The sequence below is a fragment of the Canis lupus genome, chromosome 6 (assembly GCF_048164855.1).
Source record: "Canis lupus baileyi chromosome 6, mCanLup2.hap1, whole genome shotgun sequence".
Lineage (NCBI taxonomy): Eukaryota > Metazoa > Chordata > Mammalia > Carnivora > Canidae > Canis > Canis lupus.
Genome location: NC_132843.1, coordinates 25,723,712 through 25,741,495, shown reverse-complemented (window position 1 = coordinate 25,741,495; position 17,784 = coordinate 25,723,712). Strand labels below are relative to the sequence as shown.

General features: G+C 34.7%; 1 protein-coding gene across 12 annotated transcripts in view; it reads left to right on the top strand.

Moving 5' to 3' along the window:
* NOL4 (nucleolar protein 4) overlaps positions 1-17,784 on the top strand; it is a 521,978-nt gene that overhangs the window by 232,693 nt on the left and 271,501 nt on the right. The gene's annotated exons all lie outside the window — the stretch shown is intronic.

Sequence of the window (17,784 nt, the reverse complement as noted above, 5' to 3'; positions counted from 1 at the left end):
TGATAATGCATTTTCATGAAATAGCTGCCTGAACTTGATAGAAAGAACTTTATAAGGTAGGAATGCAGAAGTTCAGCTGTGAAATGAAAAGAAACAAATGAACAAAAAAGTGGCTTCATTGTCAGTAGTAGTGTGGCAGCCAAATCTATTTAGGTGCCAAAAGCAATTCAAAATGATTGAATCTTTGGAATACATTTACTAGAGACCTTTAATTAAAATGGAAACATGACACAGACCCAACTCTGTCACCCTATTTTCTTAGGTGAAATGTAGGGAATGTGATCCATTGCCATTATGCATGCCAGACACTTCCAAAAAAATTGGTAAACATGTTTCCAACATATCTCATTTTGCATTAACGTTGTGAAGACATTTTCTGCATTTTGGGGTGGGAATACCAACTTTGGACATATAAGCAGCCCTGAAACATCCTTCATTGCCTCTTGAGAACATCCTATTTAAAGATCCTTTCCCAAGTTTATTATTAATTTACACATCTAAAGTACTTTCACCTTTTTCTAATATCATTAAGATTCTTTTTGGCATAATCTTTTGCCTTCTGGTACCTCATAATTGAATCCTAATAAAGAAGATTTTCCATTTTATTGAGTAATAATATATCATAGAAAAAAAACTGCTGCAATGCCAGCAGAACTGTACATATCACTCTACAATAGATTAAGTCTAATGTTAGCATTTCATAGAGATGTTCAACTAAATGGAGCATAAGACCAAATGCAATTTGAAATGGAATGGTTTAGTGGTATCAGGGCCCTAGACTGCTGGGTCAGTGTTTAGTTCTCAACACTAATGCTAGAATTGGCTAGTCATTGGTAGAATTAGCTTTATACCTATTGCAATTATAATGGTTCCCATGAAGTTTAAGATTTTTTTCCTACTTCTAACATTAGTTATAGTGCATGCATGATTATATTTATTGACCTTTTTCTCCCTTTTCCTACATGGCCAAGAAACCATACTTATACAACTAATCATTAAAGTGTTTCATATTGTTTTAATATTATTGATAGACTTAGTGGTCATTTTATTTACTTTGCCTTTTTTTGCAAATCTTTCTATGTTTTCACTCTGCAGGAAATGGTGGTCCTTTAATATTGGATTAACTTTTGAATGCTCTTTGTTTTTACCTATCTGCAGTATGTCATTCCTTGAAATATCTAGGCATTATACAACTTAACTATTATTGCAATCTGATCTGACCATAGATAAAATTGGAGGGTATGTATTCTACTACTGATGAACTCTTTAAAAATCCACATAAAATGACACATTTTAGGAATATGTAAAGGCTATCATAATTGTTTTGTTCAGTCTTTGGGGAATTCTAGTGTCTTTTAGGTCTTTTATTTTTTTTATACAATTGCTCTTGTGTATATGTGAACTATTATTGCTGCACTGAATTTGTTTCCTTTGGTATATTTGAGTTTAGTCAACTTTTGATTATCTACATTAACTGAGTGGAGAGGTGTGAGCCATAGTTCATTCAAATATCACTTATATTTGAATATAAAATATCGATTTGTACCGAATATTGAATACAAGAGTACTTAGCAATTTGGATGGTAACTCCAAAATTGATGATGCAACATTATAAGAAATTATTGCAAAATGTTGTCTTCTGGTACTTCTCAAATTCTACCTGAACTCCACTTTTGGGAATGCGTCACTCTTCTCCAGTTGTCTTTTATCACCTATATTTTATCATAGGCTAAGCACAGCTGCCCTTCGAGTAACAGAAGTTAGGGTCTGATTAGAGGATTAAGTTTCAAGACTTTTTTCCTCTACATGTTTACATGTCTACATGTAAAATAAGAGTAATGGTGGAAATCCAGGAGCTAAGGGGAAAAGTCCGTGTTTTCAATAGAGAACAGTCTGCATATAAATGTGTATATGTACACACACACACACACACACAACTTGTAGTGTGATACACTAAACCTACATGTACTATTCACATACATCGCTGCCAATAATTACATTCATTTAATTCAGAGTGGAGAACATATGCTAGAGCTAAAAGAAAATAGGCTAGAAGCCAGACAAGCTCAGTTTCAGATTTCAAATCTAGCACTTCCTATCTGTGTCAGTTTTGGCAAATTATTTACTTTTTTTCTCCTCCTGTTTAGAGGGAGATAATGATATGCATGGTGTGGTGAAATAAATGAGTTCATATACATAAAGCACTTGGAATATGGTAAACTTTGGAATATTATTATTTTTCCTTTATCTAATCACTACTCATGTTCTAAGTAGAAAGACATATATTAAGCAATTAACATAGCTCTGTCATTGCCCAGGTTGCAGTTATGGATATAATTTCCTCTGCCCACCCTGATGCCTCTTGTTGGGAGATAGGAATAGTAATAACTTTTCATGCATATTTTTTTTTATGTCAAACTCTAGATGTCACATCCCTGGAAGTCCATAGTGTAAGTTTTCTCTGAGGTTTCACTGGGCAGAATGGAAGCATAAAAGCAGGCCAGTTTCCATGTTTAGAAGATCTCTTACTTGATGAAGTTTATGAGAATTCTATTCATTTTCTTTGCTTTTTTCCAAAAAAAATAATTTTGAATAAATTAATTTCAGATAAACTTTTTGAAAAATTTAAAAACTAGCTCTCTTTAAAGAATGTGTTTTCAGTATGAATTGAACATCCCTTTCTAGGGATGTATTGTAGAAAAACAATATATCGTGTAGAGTGTCTGCATTCCTACTCTGAAAATTAAAAAGATACATTTTAAGATTAAGTGCTTAATCTTAAGGCTTAAGTTAGCATAATTTTTGTTCTCTTTTTATAAATACCTATTGGGTTAGTGTTTCCACTGCTAAATAGGATATTTAGTTTCTACTGATTTGTTATGTAAAAATTTCTAGAATTCTTGTCAATTTATAATGAGACTAATCCGCAAAATTTGAAGCCATTGTGGTGTGAAAAAAAGTACACTACGCTAAAATTCAAGAGTTCCAAATAAAGTTCTTTTTGGCTTAGGCTACAATTTACTTAGGTATGAAACGAGGGGGTTACATTTCAGTTTTCTTTAAACTCTGAAGGAATAACACTGGAAAAAAAAAAACTGGAGGGGCACTTAGGCAGCTCAGTTGGTTGAGTATCTGATTCTTGATTTTGGCTCAGGTCATGCAATAAGGAGAACCAGCCCCTCATCAGGCTCCGTGCTCAGTGGGGAGTAGGTTCAGGATTCTCTAACCACCCCCCACCCACACTCATTCTCTTTCTTTCTAAAATAAATAAATAAAGTTTAAAAAAAAACCCACAACAACTCTGAAGGACTAACACCAATAGTAATAGTGTGTATGAGGCCATTATGTGCTGGCGACACAATGGAGATACTAACCAAAGTGAGTAAATTAGCTGGCACCAGAAATGTGCAAACACAGGGAATGTATCCTGCTGTCTGTCATAAGGCAGATTCGTTGGTAAGCATAGCATAGAGATAGAACATTTTGGCTCCATTATTATCTAGAGAATTCTTCTATAAATAATCATTATGATGATGATAAGAACAATAATGTAAAGGATCTGTAGTCATTGTAGTTCATATTTCCAGGAATTTAAAAGAGCAATCAAAGGAGAGAGCCCAGAAAATACCACCACGTGTCAGCAGATCTTCACTATTTTACTTTTTTGTAAAATTTTTGCAGTAATCTGAACCATTTTATGAATGAGCAGCTTCTTAGTTATAATGTGATTTTTTAAAAAGATTTTATTTATTTATTCATAGAGACAGAGAGAGAGAGAAAGAGAGGCAGAGACACAGGCAGAGGGAGAAGCAGGCTCCATGCAGAGAGCCCGACGTGGGACTCAATCCAGGGTCTCCAGGATCATTCCCTGGGCTGCAGGCGGCGCTAAACCACTGTGCCACCGGGGCTGCCCTATAATGTGATTTTTAAGCTGCAGCACAACACATGCAGCTGTACTTCAGTTGCATGTATTCTTGTCTGGAACCTGATGATTGCTATATATCTCATTTGTTTGTTTATGTTTTTTTTCTCCTGCATCTTTGTTGAAACATAAATGATCATGTGAACATCAGTGTTGCCTGTCTTATGGTCCTATAGTCTGAGACAATGTTTAATAGGATTTGCTAAATCTCACTGTTGAAACATATCTATCTATGTAGTTCTGCGATTAGTGCCAGGGAGGCTTTGCTTTCCAGATCTATTTCTCTTCCCTATCACTGTGCCTCAAATTTTACAGTTAGGATATAATTTACTTGGGTTAAACTATTGACCCCTATATCTTTATATGGACTTCAAATATCCTCAGACAAGAAAAGTTGGAGAATAAATAAGGCTGCTAGCAGTCATGGATATTTTGTATGATCATTTTATAAACTTGCTTCTGTCTCCCATATCTAGCTGGGTTTAACTCAACCATAAAGAAGCATACAGAAAAGCAATGTGGAATGCTCTAAATAAACATTCCTATATCTGACACCCCAGGTAGTATAGGAGCTGCCTGATTTTTGTGTGAATCTCAGTGTGGCATTACATATTATAGCTTTAGAAACATGTATGATATTTAGAAGTTGAGAACTCATGCTGTCAAGAGAAGGATAAAAAGCCTTTACAAACTTTATTTGAAAATATTTTCCAAAAAGAAGGTGCCATTTCTTTTAGTGAAAAGTTTTTTAAAAGATGAGAGTGCTGTTTAAAAATAGGTGAGCACCTGTTGTATGAACACTGGATGTTGTATGTAAGTGGTATCTCTAAATTCTACACCTAAAACTTATATTACACTATGTGTTAACTAACTGGGATTTAAATAAAAATTTTGGGAAAGAGATAAATGATAAAAATAGATGGGCAGTATTAGATTTAAAACTATGAAACTTAAATATGATTTCCTAGTAAAAGTACTATTCAATTATGATTTACTAATAGAATATAAAAACGTGTGCTTCTGTCCCTTCTCACTTCCTTTTATTATTTTGAATTTTTCCCTTACCTGCCAACAGATCTAAGCACATGGATAGGGTGTTACTGAAGACAAGTGTGGAGGAAAATATTCTATGGGACTTAGAAATTAACATTATGTGTATAATCCATCTTCTTTGACTTAATGCAAAGAAATAGGAAGATGAATTAATATAACAAATAAATATAGGTTCCTGCCTTTTTTATGTAACTGACATTTTTTATTTTGTTATTACAAACTACAGTGTCTTAAATAAACAACTGTTCTGGATTTCAAATAGAGATAGAAAGAAACTTCAAAATTATTCCAAATTCAAATATTTTTGTGGGTACTCTTTAATGTTGAATTCAGTGATAATGTTATACAATAATACAGTGATTTAGAAGTGTTTTTAAATTAGTTTATCCTTGAGAGATTATGAGTACAAAATGTTACTCAATTATAGATATTTTATGCTATTTTTGTGAGGTTCCTTTTATTTGTTTTTGTATTTTATGACTAGAGTAGATGTTTAAAAGATCACACAGTTCCTAATGATGGGGGGAAACCATGAGAAACCATGTATGTTTCTCATACCACGGTGTAAGTACATTTAGCAGAAGGCGAGTCTCAGTGGAGGTACTGGATAAGTACTTGTTGAAGTCCTTGCCTTTTAAATACCAACTAAATAGTATAAAGATGTTACTATAACTAGAAATAATGAAATAAGATTAGTAGTGTATCCCATGGCCATAAAGATGGGCACTGTACAATCCATGTTTACACTAAACACAGCTCCAGATTTATGCAACTTTGGAGGTTCTCAATAAGGTAAAAAAGTCATTTAGCACAAGAGTTTCTCATTTGCTTTTCAGGACAGACTTTGATGCTCCATTAAATAATGCTTCTGTCTTTGAGACAGGTTGTAAATACTTTACTTACTTTTCCATACAGTAGCTTATTTTTATCAGACACACACTTATACCCACATATTCTACCCTTATACACATATATAGGTTTTACAGAGGTGATTTCTAAATATTGAAAACAGCCATTGAATTGAACATGGTACATATCATATTAGATCCACTTTTATGTTAGAGCAGCCCCATTGTTTCTGATAACTAAAAATAATATTCAGCCTAATAAGTTAGATGTGGAGAACACCTCAGAAGGAAAAAAAAAATCAATGGCATGGCAATTAGAGTTATTAAACAACCATTCTGAAGCAGAAGACTAGTGTATCGCCATTCATCAAAATTGATTTATTTCTTATATAGGTATAGTTAGAATTATCACAGGTAGGCAGATTAATAGTGCAAATCTATTTTACTCAGAAGCTGTCTTTTTGGTAGTGGAGATCATCAAAAGACGTAAGAGCTCCCTGAAACCATTTAATCATCAACTAATGTCACAAACTGTGTCATTAATAATTTTTGTATTAAATGATAATGTCCCAGTGAATAGATACATTCCTTGAAAGGGAATTAACCTTTTGAAGAAACCATTAACCCTTTATGTCCAGCCTAGGAAATTGCTACTTCAGTGCACCCTTGTGGTGAAAGTGAGCCAGTGCAGCATTACAACTAAGGATGATTCCTGCTTCCCAGTGGGTGATTCTCTGTCAGATCCAGAGGTCTAGGTATTCCTGGGTACAGTCATAGTATAATAAATAAAATCTACTGAATTTCTTCAATAATATGCATATGTGCACCTATATAGATATTTAATTGGGATAAAATATAACAAGAAGAAGGTATAGGATGTGAATGACTAGCATGAGGTAGTAGAAAATGGTGCTGGTTTTGAGGTCAGCCAGACTTGATTTAAATCCTGGATTAGGTGACTTCTATATGTGTGAGTTGAGCATGTATTATTTGAAGGATTTTTTGAGGTCCAGAAATAATATATGTCAAGGTTTTAATGTAATTGCTTCAAACATTGTTATACTGAAGTGAATGGAAACTTGTTTTTTAAAAAATGTGGAGTTATTTGGGGTGGCAAATGTTAGAAACAGCTTCCTATTAACTAGATTTTGAAAGATCTATTTATTTCTTTGTATCATCTGTGCTCTTCCTTGGCTTTTTCCAGGTCTTCATTCTTGAATTTCCCAGAATTGAGCTTATTATTCACTAGCTTTATCAACAGCAGTTTAATTTCATGATAGGTAAAACAAAACCAGCCTATTTCTTATCTGTTTATCCATTCTATTTCTCTCCCTTTCCACCCCTTCTTTTTCCGGGAATGTCCTCTCCCAGTCAGCATACAGCACAGCCATGTTTGAGCATGGCTCTGCTCCTTAGCTACTGTAATGGTAAAGGAGATGAATCCCAAAAGAAATGGACCTAGCCACTGCTTCTAAGAATTTGGAATTTTCACCGAGAAATTTCTATCTTGGAACCTTTTCTCTTTAGTAGAGAACATGTAGGGACATCTGGGTTGCTCAGTGGTTGAGCATCTTCATTCAGCTTAGGTTGTGATCCTGGGGTCCTGGGATCGAGTCCCACATCAGACTCCCCACAGGGATCCTGCTTCCTCTGCCTATGTCTCTGCCTCTATCTGTCTCTCATGAATAAATAAATAAAATCTTTAAAAAAAGAACATGTAAACATGGTATCTTTTGTCCTATGTATCCATTAGTTGTATAATTATTTGTATAACCTAAGGCCATATTTCCATTTGGGCACTATAGGCTTTTGTGCAGGCAGTTGGCTTTGTTCAAATACTCCAGGCCATTTAACATCCCTTATGCCTGAATGTTAAGTTCCAGCCACACCAGCCCTGCTTCCTGTGATAATCAGAATGCAACCCTGTTCTCTATTTCAGGTCACTTCTACAGCACAGTGAACACTCCAAGTTGAGAGACATTTTCTAAAGGAAACCATGTGGCCAGTTTTCTACTTAGTGTCTCAAAAAATTGTTTTCATTATTTGCTAGTTGTTGAGCAATTCAAGAATTCAGACAATGATTTCTGCACCTGTGGCACATGGTTAGCATCTCCTGACTCTGCGCCTTGCCTGTACAGCTCTATGAGGGTTGTGTAACTCACTGGACTCCCTAAGTAGTGAAGTCTAAACTTCTGCAACTTCTCCCATTTCCCCTAAGATGCCTAATTATTGCCTACTTTGGTATTCTTAGGTACTTGTTTCAAAAGAAGCACTGTGTCCCCACTGACTAGCAGCATGTGCTCAAAGTAAACTTTAACAGAGAGGGTGGGTTATAGTCAGAGCCAAGGAGAGCTTGAATGTGCTGATGAATTCCAGACCAAGAAGGTCGAATTGTAACTGGTCTTCCCCCTATGCCCCCAGTAAAAACACTAAAATATCATAGTATATATGCTCTTCAGAAGAAGTCAAGAGAGGAAGCAAATTCTCCACACTTTCCATGTGTGTAATTGTGTATTTTAATGTAGCGTGTCATGCTGCAAGTAATTGTATAAGCATTTGCTTTGCTGAGTCATTTTATTTACATGCAATATTTAGGGATTCTCTTTATTTTACTATTAGGAAACATGCATGAAGAAAAACTTTTCACTGCCCATCTGCTCATTTTTTTCATCTAATATAAGAATTCTCTGTTATGACAATCTGTTCCTTAACAGGCAAATATTCTAACATAAGAAGTGACAAAAATAGCATCCACAACTTTGGCAATGTATTGCCAGTTGATTTTATTATCTCTCTTGATGTTGTCTCATTTGCTCAATTGATGACTATTTTAATTATTGTAAAATACAGCTCCAAATTAGAGATGTGCATCATTATAGCAGAGATAAGGCAGAGGAGAATAAAGTTCTTTTTTGCAAAGCCATACAGCTAAGTTTGAACTGTAATCAGTGAAGCAAAAACTGTTTCCAGGAAAAGTTCATTAATTAATATTAAATTAACTCACATGCTATATCTTGTTTGCCTAGGCCTTGATTTACTGAAGTATAATGGTGTAGGGCTCCATTCATCTGCCTTGCCCTGGAATACTGTTACCTCTCTGCTTACCTCCTCGGATTCCATCATGGGGTGCATTTCTGTGCTTCTGTCTGAAACAATCTTTTTTTTTTTTTAAGATTTTATTTATTTATTTATGAGAGACACATAGAGAGAGGCAGAGACATAGGCAGAGGCATAGGCTCTCTGCAGGGAGCCTGAGGCAGGACTCAATTCCAGGACTCTGGGATCATGACCTGAGCCAAAGGTGGATGTTTGACCACTGAGCCACCCAGGCATCCCTGAAACTGAATTTTTGCCTTTTGCCATCCATTCTAGCATCTATCTCCCTGTCCCTGGAGGATGCTGTGTCTGCCACTGTGCTGTTTGCACCATTCCTTCCTCTTATATTACATTCGTTGCATTTGCTTCATGTCTTCAGATTGCTTTGAGCTATCTACAATTTGGCCCGAACTGTCTAAAAATATCCCTGCCTGCTTTAAACCCTCTTTGGAGTTGCCAGCCTTCATTTTAAATTTGACCACATACCCAGCATCTCCTCTCAACACCACAACAAAAATCTTTGGATTGACAGACTGCACTCTTCTACTTTGGACCAATTTTCTTTTCTTTCTTTTTTTTTTTTTTATGACGTATCACAACCCATTAGCAAGTTAGCAAGTCAATTTAGTGGGTTGTGGACACTTTCAAAAAATGAAATAAAAGGAAATAGAAGTGATCAGAAATAGGAAATAGAAATGTGTGTATGTGCTAGTTTATGATGGGAAACATATTTATGCTTGTACTTTGGTCTAAAAAGTTGGAGAACACTGCTTTAAATAGGGACTGTGATTTCAGATTGCCTGCATACTTTCCAATGATCACTTCTGCCTACTGTACCTCTCACTTTATTCTTAGATTTTCCCAATAAGCAGTTTGTTTCAAATTTAAAATTATGGGGCCCTGGGTGTGGCAGTCAGTTAAGCATCCCACCCTTCTTGGTTTTGGCTCAGGTCATGATCTGGGTTGTGAATCAAGCCCCACCTGGAGCCCTGCTTTGGGCTCCATGCTCAGTGTGGAGTCTGCTAAAATTTCTCTCTCCTTCTCCCTCTGCTTCCCCCACCCCCCACCCCCTCCACACACTCTCTCTCATAAATAAACGAATCTTTAAAAAATAAAGTTAAATAATTTTCAGGCTCTAATTCATATTTTCATTCATTTTAGATGAATGTATCCTGTGAGATTGCCAGATTTAATGAATAAGACACAGGATGTCCAGTTATATTTGAATTTCAGATAAATAATAATTTTTAATATAAATTTGTCCCAGTATTGCATGTTTATCTGGAATTCATATTGAACTGGCCATGCTGTGTTTTATCTACCAACATTAATCCTATTGAAAAATCAGCACTAGACCCTAGTGGTAGAAAAAACTGTGGTTTTTCCATCATCTGTAATGCAAAATAAAAACTGTAGTAAGCCCCAAATAAATGTAAGGATGATCTGAATTTTCCGTGTTATACTCAGTTGCTTTTTTAAAAATTAGAAATCAAATTCCTCCAGTTGTGAAAAATAATATAATAAATAATAAAAACTCAACACTAGATATTCCAGATTGGGGCAGGCCATCCCCCTCAACTAAGTGAAAAAAAGCAAGGGGAGCTGATGAATGATCCAAGAAGAAAATGCTCAGAAAAGAAAGAAGGAAAAGGACACATGGAAAGTGCTATGAACTGAAAATACCAAATGGGAATAGTATCAGAATCACAGCAGATCAAGCAGTAGTACGGGATTCTTAGGAACTCATATAAAACCTGAGAATCCTGTCAGGGAGAAGTGGTAACTTTGGGGTTGAAATATAAATGTAGCAAAAAAAAAAAAAAAAAAAGATGTAGCAGCATCTTGGTTTTCATATTGGAGACATTATTAAGGTACAGGAATTCAATTGGTCATATAGCAGATGTCTAGAGGTCAAACAGATACAACAGAGCACCAAATCTTTCAGAAACAGTAGCTAGGATTTTGAAGCGAAAATTGTTGAGGTCCAGAGTGAATGCAGATTTGATATAGGCAGGCTAAATGTCTGGCTTTTTGTCTTATTGATTATTACCATGCATGTGCTATTTACCTAAGAGTATTTATATAGAGCCTGGATGAAAGCATTTTTCAGAATCACTTTGGAATTAATCAAATAATTACCAATAAGTGATTCCAATAATTTGATGTATCCAGGCACTTTAGTGGTGTAGAACCATATCTAGCAGTATTCAGGGATAATTATACTGTCTATGCATTCAGTAGGTGTTTGTTGAATAAGTAAACGTTAGGTTAAAAACGTCTTCATCTTTGAAAGACAGTTTCCATATGCACCTTTGCAAATTAATAATTACTCCTGTCAAAGTACAACGATGCTTCCTGCTTATCTTTTCTCATGTGAGAAATGGGTAAAAGAGAACCCATGTAAGTATAAGGGCAAACCATTGGCTAGACATTTCAGTTTTGTAATATATCTTAAAAAATTTCTGAGCAAGATGTTATACCATTTGCAGATTTTTATAGTCCTAATTCTCTCCTTCCAAATGTATTCAAGATACACAGTGTGTAAAGTAGATAAAGGCACAGTAGCCCTTGATGACTAAGAGATGTTACAGTGAACCAAGACTTCCATTCCCCAGATAGAGGTTTCTCTGGACTAGGGTGTGCTGTTTATGAATCAGGAAATATGAGCTCTTTAATAGCATTTAGATTTATAGGCTTTATTCAATTATAGTTAAATTTTATTAGTTTTTAAAGATACATTTTCTATAGTTGTATTATCCCGTTATGTATATTGCAGGTGATTTGTGATAGAATAGCACAATAATAAATATCACAATACTAAATATAATGAGATAAACAAATTTCACTAGGAGATTATTTCTAATTTATTTTTTCCCAGAATCTCAAGAGAAAATATCAAAAGTTTGGCCCCAAGGGCAAATTCTTCCATAAAGTGTACTGCATGGTATTCAGCAACAAACATGTTTTTAATGTTATTATTACAGTAAAATAAAAATATTATTGCTATTCTCTAAATTCATTTTATAAAGTTAAGGCAACAGTAATTTTAAAAATAGTGTGATTAGACCAATTTTATTTGCTCTGATGCTCAGTATCAATGGAGCACACTATACCTAGGCAGCAAGCTGAAGAGTAATTTTTTTTAATAAAATAATTTTTTATTGGTGTTCAATTTACCAACATACAGAATAACACCCAGTGCTCATCCCATCAAGTGTCCCCCTCAGTGCCTGTCACCCACTCACCCCCACCCCCCGCCCTCCTCCCCTTCCACCACCCCTAGTTCATTTCCCAGAGTTAGGAGTCTTTATGTTCTGTCTCCCTTTCTGATATTTCCCACACATTTCTTTTCCCTTCCCTTATATTCCCTTTCACTATTATTTATGAAATTTAGCACTGCCTCCTACTTTTCCAAATTACTGGTATTTAGTAACATTAATTTAGTTTCTGTTTGTTTTTGTTTTGTTTTTGCTAGGGAACTTAGGACAATATGACATGATTTTGGTGGGTTAAGCTTTTGGCTTTAGCCATTTTGCTTTGCTTTAAAAAATGCTTGCTAATGTTTATGATTGACCAGTGTCATGTGATATCTCTGTTTCAGCTCACCGGTTAAAGCTTGCATCTTAAGCTGAGAATGACTCCCCTACTGGTGGATTTCCTTCAATAATTGGAATTCTGATTCCCTTAGAAATATGCTACTCATACTCCTTGTTCTTTCTATTAAAAGCTGAAGTCCTGGGATCCCTGGGTGGCGCAGCGGTTTGGCGCCTGCCTTTGGCCCAGGGCGTGGTCCTGGAGACCCTGGATCGAGTCCCATGTCGGCCTCCCGGTGCATGGAGCCTGCTTCTCCCTCTGCCTGTGTCTCTGCCTCTCTCTCTCTGTGACTATCATAAATAAATAAAAATTAAAAAAAAATAAAAGCTGAAGTCCTATGCATTTAGTTCCCAGCTGTTAAGTATTACAATACTGTTGCAATGCTCATCACTTTTGCCATCAATTCTGCTGAACAGGCTGTTGTTAATTTCCTCCAGGTGGAGCTCTGCATTTTTACTATACAGTCTGATGTGTTTCTTGTGGAACTCTGTAACCCAAGTCAAGATACAGAGAGTTTGACTGCCCCTTGTATTCAGAATGGTTGCCTCAAACTCGTTAGAGCATCTTAAACTTACGAAGAACCTCACACTGGGAAACATTATAAACATTTCAGGATATTAACCTATGCTGTGAGGTTAATATTCCAAGTCTTTATGGATGAGTCTCTCTCTCTCTCTTCTCTCTTTCTCTCTCTCTCTCTCTCTCTTTGATGCTGATAAGCAGAAGAGGCTATAAATTATAGATATTAAGGGGATAGACTCTGAAAACATTGCCACCTGAGTCCTCTTTACTCGTTTGACAAATATTACCACCTCTCTGAAGCTTAGTTTCCTCATCTTTTGAACAGAGATGACAATAGTGATGATGGTAATCTATTCCTGGGGTTGTTGGGGGGATCAAAGGGTAAAATTCATGTAAAATATTTGCTTAGTATAATCGAGTTATTAAGGACTCAATTAATGGAAAACTTACACATGCATTTTTTAGGAAGCATTTCCTTTCGTGTAAAACAGCAATATTGAGTAATAGTTGTCATATATTGAATGAGAATCTTAATTTTGAGAACTGTCCATTCTCTACCATGTCAGAAACCAGAATATTGCAGGTATATGTGCTAAGCTGAATACATTTAGAGCACCTTTCTTCTGAAAATGTTCAGAAATTAAACAGTTAAAATTAGAGAAGAGGCTTGGGACTGAGGAAGAAGACGGACAAATAGCCCCATTTAAAATTTTTTTCTCTGTTAGCAATGTTGCTATCAAAATTTTATGGCTTGGGTTAATAAGATGAGCTTGTATCATGTAACTCTGAGACACACAGTCTGAGAAAGTACAGCAAAGCAATGGTTTATTATTACATTGCTTTGATTAACTGATAAATTTCTTCAATTTTCCTAACTTGGTGTTACTTCATGCATTCAGATCCAGGTAGGAAAGATTTACTTCTGAAGATAAAGCTCTACTATTCAAAAATAAATATAAGAAAATTTTAGGAATTATATATTACTGAATTTACAAGATAAGATTTGCAAACCAATTTAACTACAATCGCTCTTTTATTTCAGTTCTTTTGGATCACTGATATTTTTACCTTAACAGAACTATGTCTAGAGGAAGCCAGAATCTGGCTTTATGGTTGTAAGGTTTTGAAAAATTATTGTTTCTTCTTTTTTCAGAATGGCAGGGACATGCCCAGCCTCTTTTCCATAATACTATTTGTCAGTAAACTTTTCAGAAATGTGTCCCTAGTAGTTTGTTGTTGTTTTAACCCACAAGTGGAAGATTAATAGCAGTGCCTCTTATGGGACTTGATCATCTGGCCTTATTTGGATGGATCTGTTTATCATTAGATTATTAATGCCATGCTATCTTTGCAATAGAGGCCAATTTTATTGTTTAATCTATCAAAAGATGCTGCAGTTCAATTATTTTTATGTAGAGTATCACCATATTTTTTGATAGGAGAGGTCATTTCTACTTGTATTAATAATTTGATTCATGATATTCTACATTATTGCACTCCAATTTTAATGGACTTAGAATGTAATGTTTTCACTGATAACAGTATTAATGATGTCCAAAAACAGAGAACTTAAGGTCCTTAGAAGTGGTAAGTCATGAAAAAAAATCTGTTGTGCCACAACATCCCCACCCCCCAACCATAGAGTTAAAAGTAACAATAAATACTCAGACATAACTTACGTTTAAGGAAGTTTTACATGTGCTGACTTTGTCTTGAGAGGATGCTTTGATGCTTCAGGTGTTATTGAAATAGACCATTTTTAAAAATCTATTTTGAGATTTCTGCTTTCCTTGGACCCTACACATTTGTCCATTGGATAAGCCCACATGGTCCATTCATTTACTTTGTAGAAATAGGCCAGGATTTGGGAGATCCACACTTCCAACTCTGTTTTATCCTCTGTCATGTAACCATGGCAGTTCATTTCATCTCTTTATACCACTTGATCCACTTCTCAGAAAATTACTGTAAAATCTGTTTAGCTACTATCTAAAAGAATGGATACAAAAAGTCAATGAAAAATATAAAGCATTATATAAATCTAAGAAAACAGGTGTGGATTTACAGGAAAAAAAGCATTTCTATGAAAGAGGTACCTCCTGATAAATGGCGTTTGGTTATTAGTTTATAAATTTCAATATGGCTAGGTTCTGGTCCTTCCTTTAGATGTTAATTTCTATTAAAAGCAATATATGTGGCTTGTCATAAGGCAGTTGTCTTTTTAGTGTTTAGTTTAGGGAGAGGAAGACTAATATCCATTAGTGTTTTGTTTTGCTTATTATTATTAACAAGATGCAGTGTTTCTGCATGGGCAAATTCTAAGTAAGTACTCTATCCTTCCAAAATATAAAGATATTTCTAAGAATACATTTTCAAGTAAAGTATTAATCTCATCCAGCATTCTAGAAAATGTTCTGTACTCTATATTCAAAGCTCAGTTTCTATCCTAGAAACAAATAAGTGATTAGATTTGAAGAGTGAGTCAAGGAAATAGACACTTATGAATGATTAGAGCATTTTATATAATTAATTATAGTATTGATAGAATGGTATTTCAAGTCAGAATATTTTAAAATTTTGGTCCCTTACTTCTAGGTTTCATTTACAACTGCTCTTACATATTGCATAAAAGATGTTAGGACTTTGATGAATGGACAGCCTAGAACACATCCCTGAATTTTCTCACCATTTATGAATATCTATTTAAAGTTGATTCAGCATTTCAAATGTTCACTCCTAGTAAATAGAAACAGGAGCTTTCACTAGAGAAGGAACCATAAGGGCATTAAGCCCCTGCCTCAATTTCTAAAGAAGCTTCACATGTAGGCTTTCAGTGTTATCTCTAAATGGGGTTACCAGAGGATACCAACAGGATCAAAAGACAGGGCTTTAATTATGAAATGTATTTATTCAAATGTACCATAATTTAAGAACTTTTGAAAAATATTTCTTCATTTTGCAAAATATTCTAAGAACTTTATCAATGAAGGTTGCTTAGGATTCTTAATGTCAAAGAAGGCTGGGAGGAAAAATTCTAGATAAAGAAAAAGAAATTATTTTCCATCTTCACCTCCATAGCAAGAGAAATATTATTTCATAAATGAGTGTGAGATATGTCTGGGATCTTGTGTCCTTGTGCATAAGAAGACTCCGTGGTCTGTGGGCCTAGTAAGCATGAGGTGAGGAAGAAAGGATTCAAGGAGAATAAGATGCCTTGGCAAGCCTCCCCATAGAATGGATTCTGAACACCAAGAAAAGTACCCCTTAGGAAGTGCTTTTATCCACTTTTTAACATGTAGTGACATACCAAGTGCTGTGTCAGAATAACATCACAGAGAATAATGTGATAAAATACTTGCTATTTTTTTCCTAAGATATAAAATGGGAATTTATATATTTTTCATGTACACATGTACATATGAACACAAACATCTTTGTGACCATTACATGTACTCTGTTTTTCGGAGTTAAACTATAAAATAAATTTAATATGATTAATAATGATTATTGAAACATGGATTTGGAGCAAAGTAATGCTAGGACAAGTAATATGGTTGAGATTAGTCTTAAATCTGTCTAGAAGGGATTCCTACACAAGTGCCTTATTAGCATTGGGAAGAAGGCAGATTGTGGAGAGCATCAGGACACTGGAAGCATATGCAGGGTGTCTTCAAGTCCACCATTTGCCCATCATTTTTCAATGGAAGATTTCTCTTTTATATAAGTAGAGAAAGATGTAATAGAAATCCTCTATGAAAATCAATAGAACGTTCTTCTCAAAAGCTATTTGTTGAGGAATTTATGGTCAGGCACAGAGTTCCAATGAGCCATGACTCCATGTGAGTTAAAATATCAGGGACCAGGCATGCATCATGGATTTTTTTTTTAACTTCAAATTATTTTAATATAGGTTTTCAGAGAGTCAGAAAAAAAAAAAGATCTCTAATCAGATAAACAAATCAGGCAGAGGTGTGAATTCCCTCAGTAAAATAGATAAATAGGAATCAAATTCGTGTGTGTGTGTGTGTGTGTGTGTGTAGTTAGGGAAATAACAAGAGAGAGTGAGATTTTAAATTGTGTATATATTTCCTTATTTGAAAACTAATATTAAATAGTTTAATGAAACACTTTTAAATTGTTCTCTTTACTTTTCTCTCACGATTCTTTGTATAGTATAAAAATGCACATTTTAAAAAACTGGACATCTTAATTTACAAATGATAGTTATATTAAAAACTCTAGTGGAGTTGAATTTTATTTTTTTATTTTTATTTTTATTTATTTATTTATTTTTGGAGTTGAATTTTAATTACCTGTGTATGGATCATCCACAATAGATTTAATTGTGGACTTACACTTTCTCTTTGGTATTCTTTTTTTTTTTTTTTTTTTTGTCTTTTTGGTATTTTTATGGCTTTTTTTGCCCTGATCCAGGATAAGTGATGCAAACTGATTTTATTATTAAATTCAAGGCAAAGTATGCTTTACAATTTTGGATTTTAGTGCATAGGGTTTCTTCAATGTTGGTTTTTTCCTACAGCCTGAATAGGTAAATATTAATCCCATCACTATTAATGGAATTGTTGTAGACTTGGACTTAATTATACATAAGATGCATATTTTCTTTCCTTTCTACAATTAAAATATAATAGTGTTCATGACAGCTGGTGCATGTATCTGAGCAACTGTCTGTAGCATTTACGACTAATTTGCAACTCATTTCTTCTTCTGTATCTCATGTTTTATGTA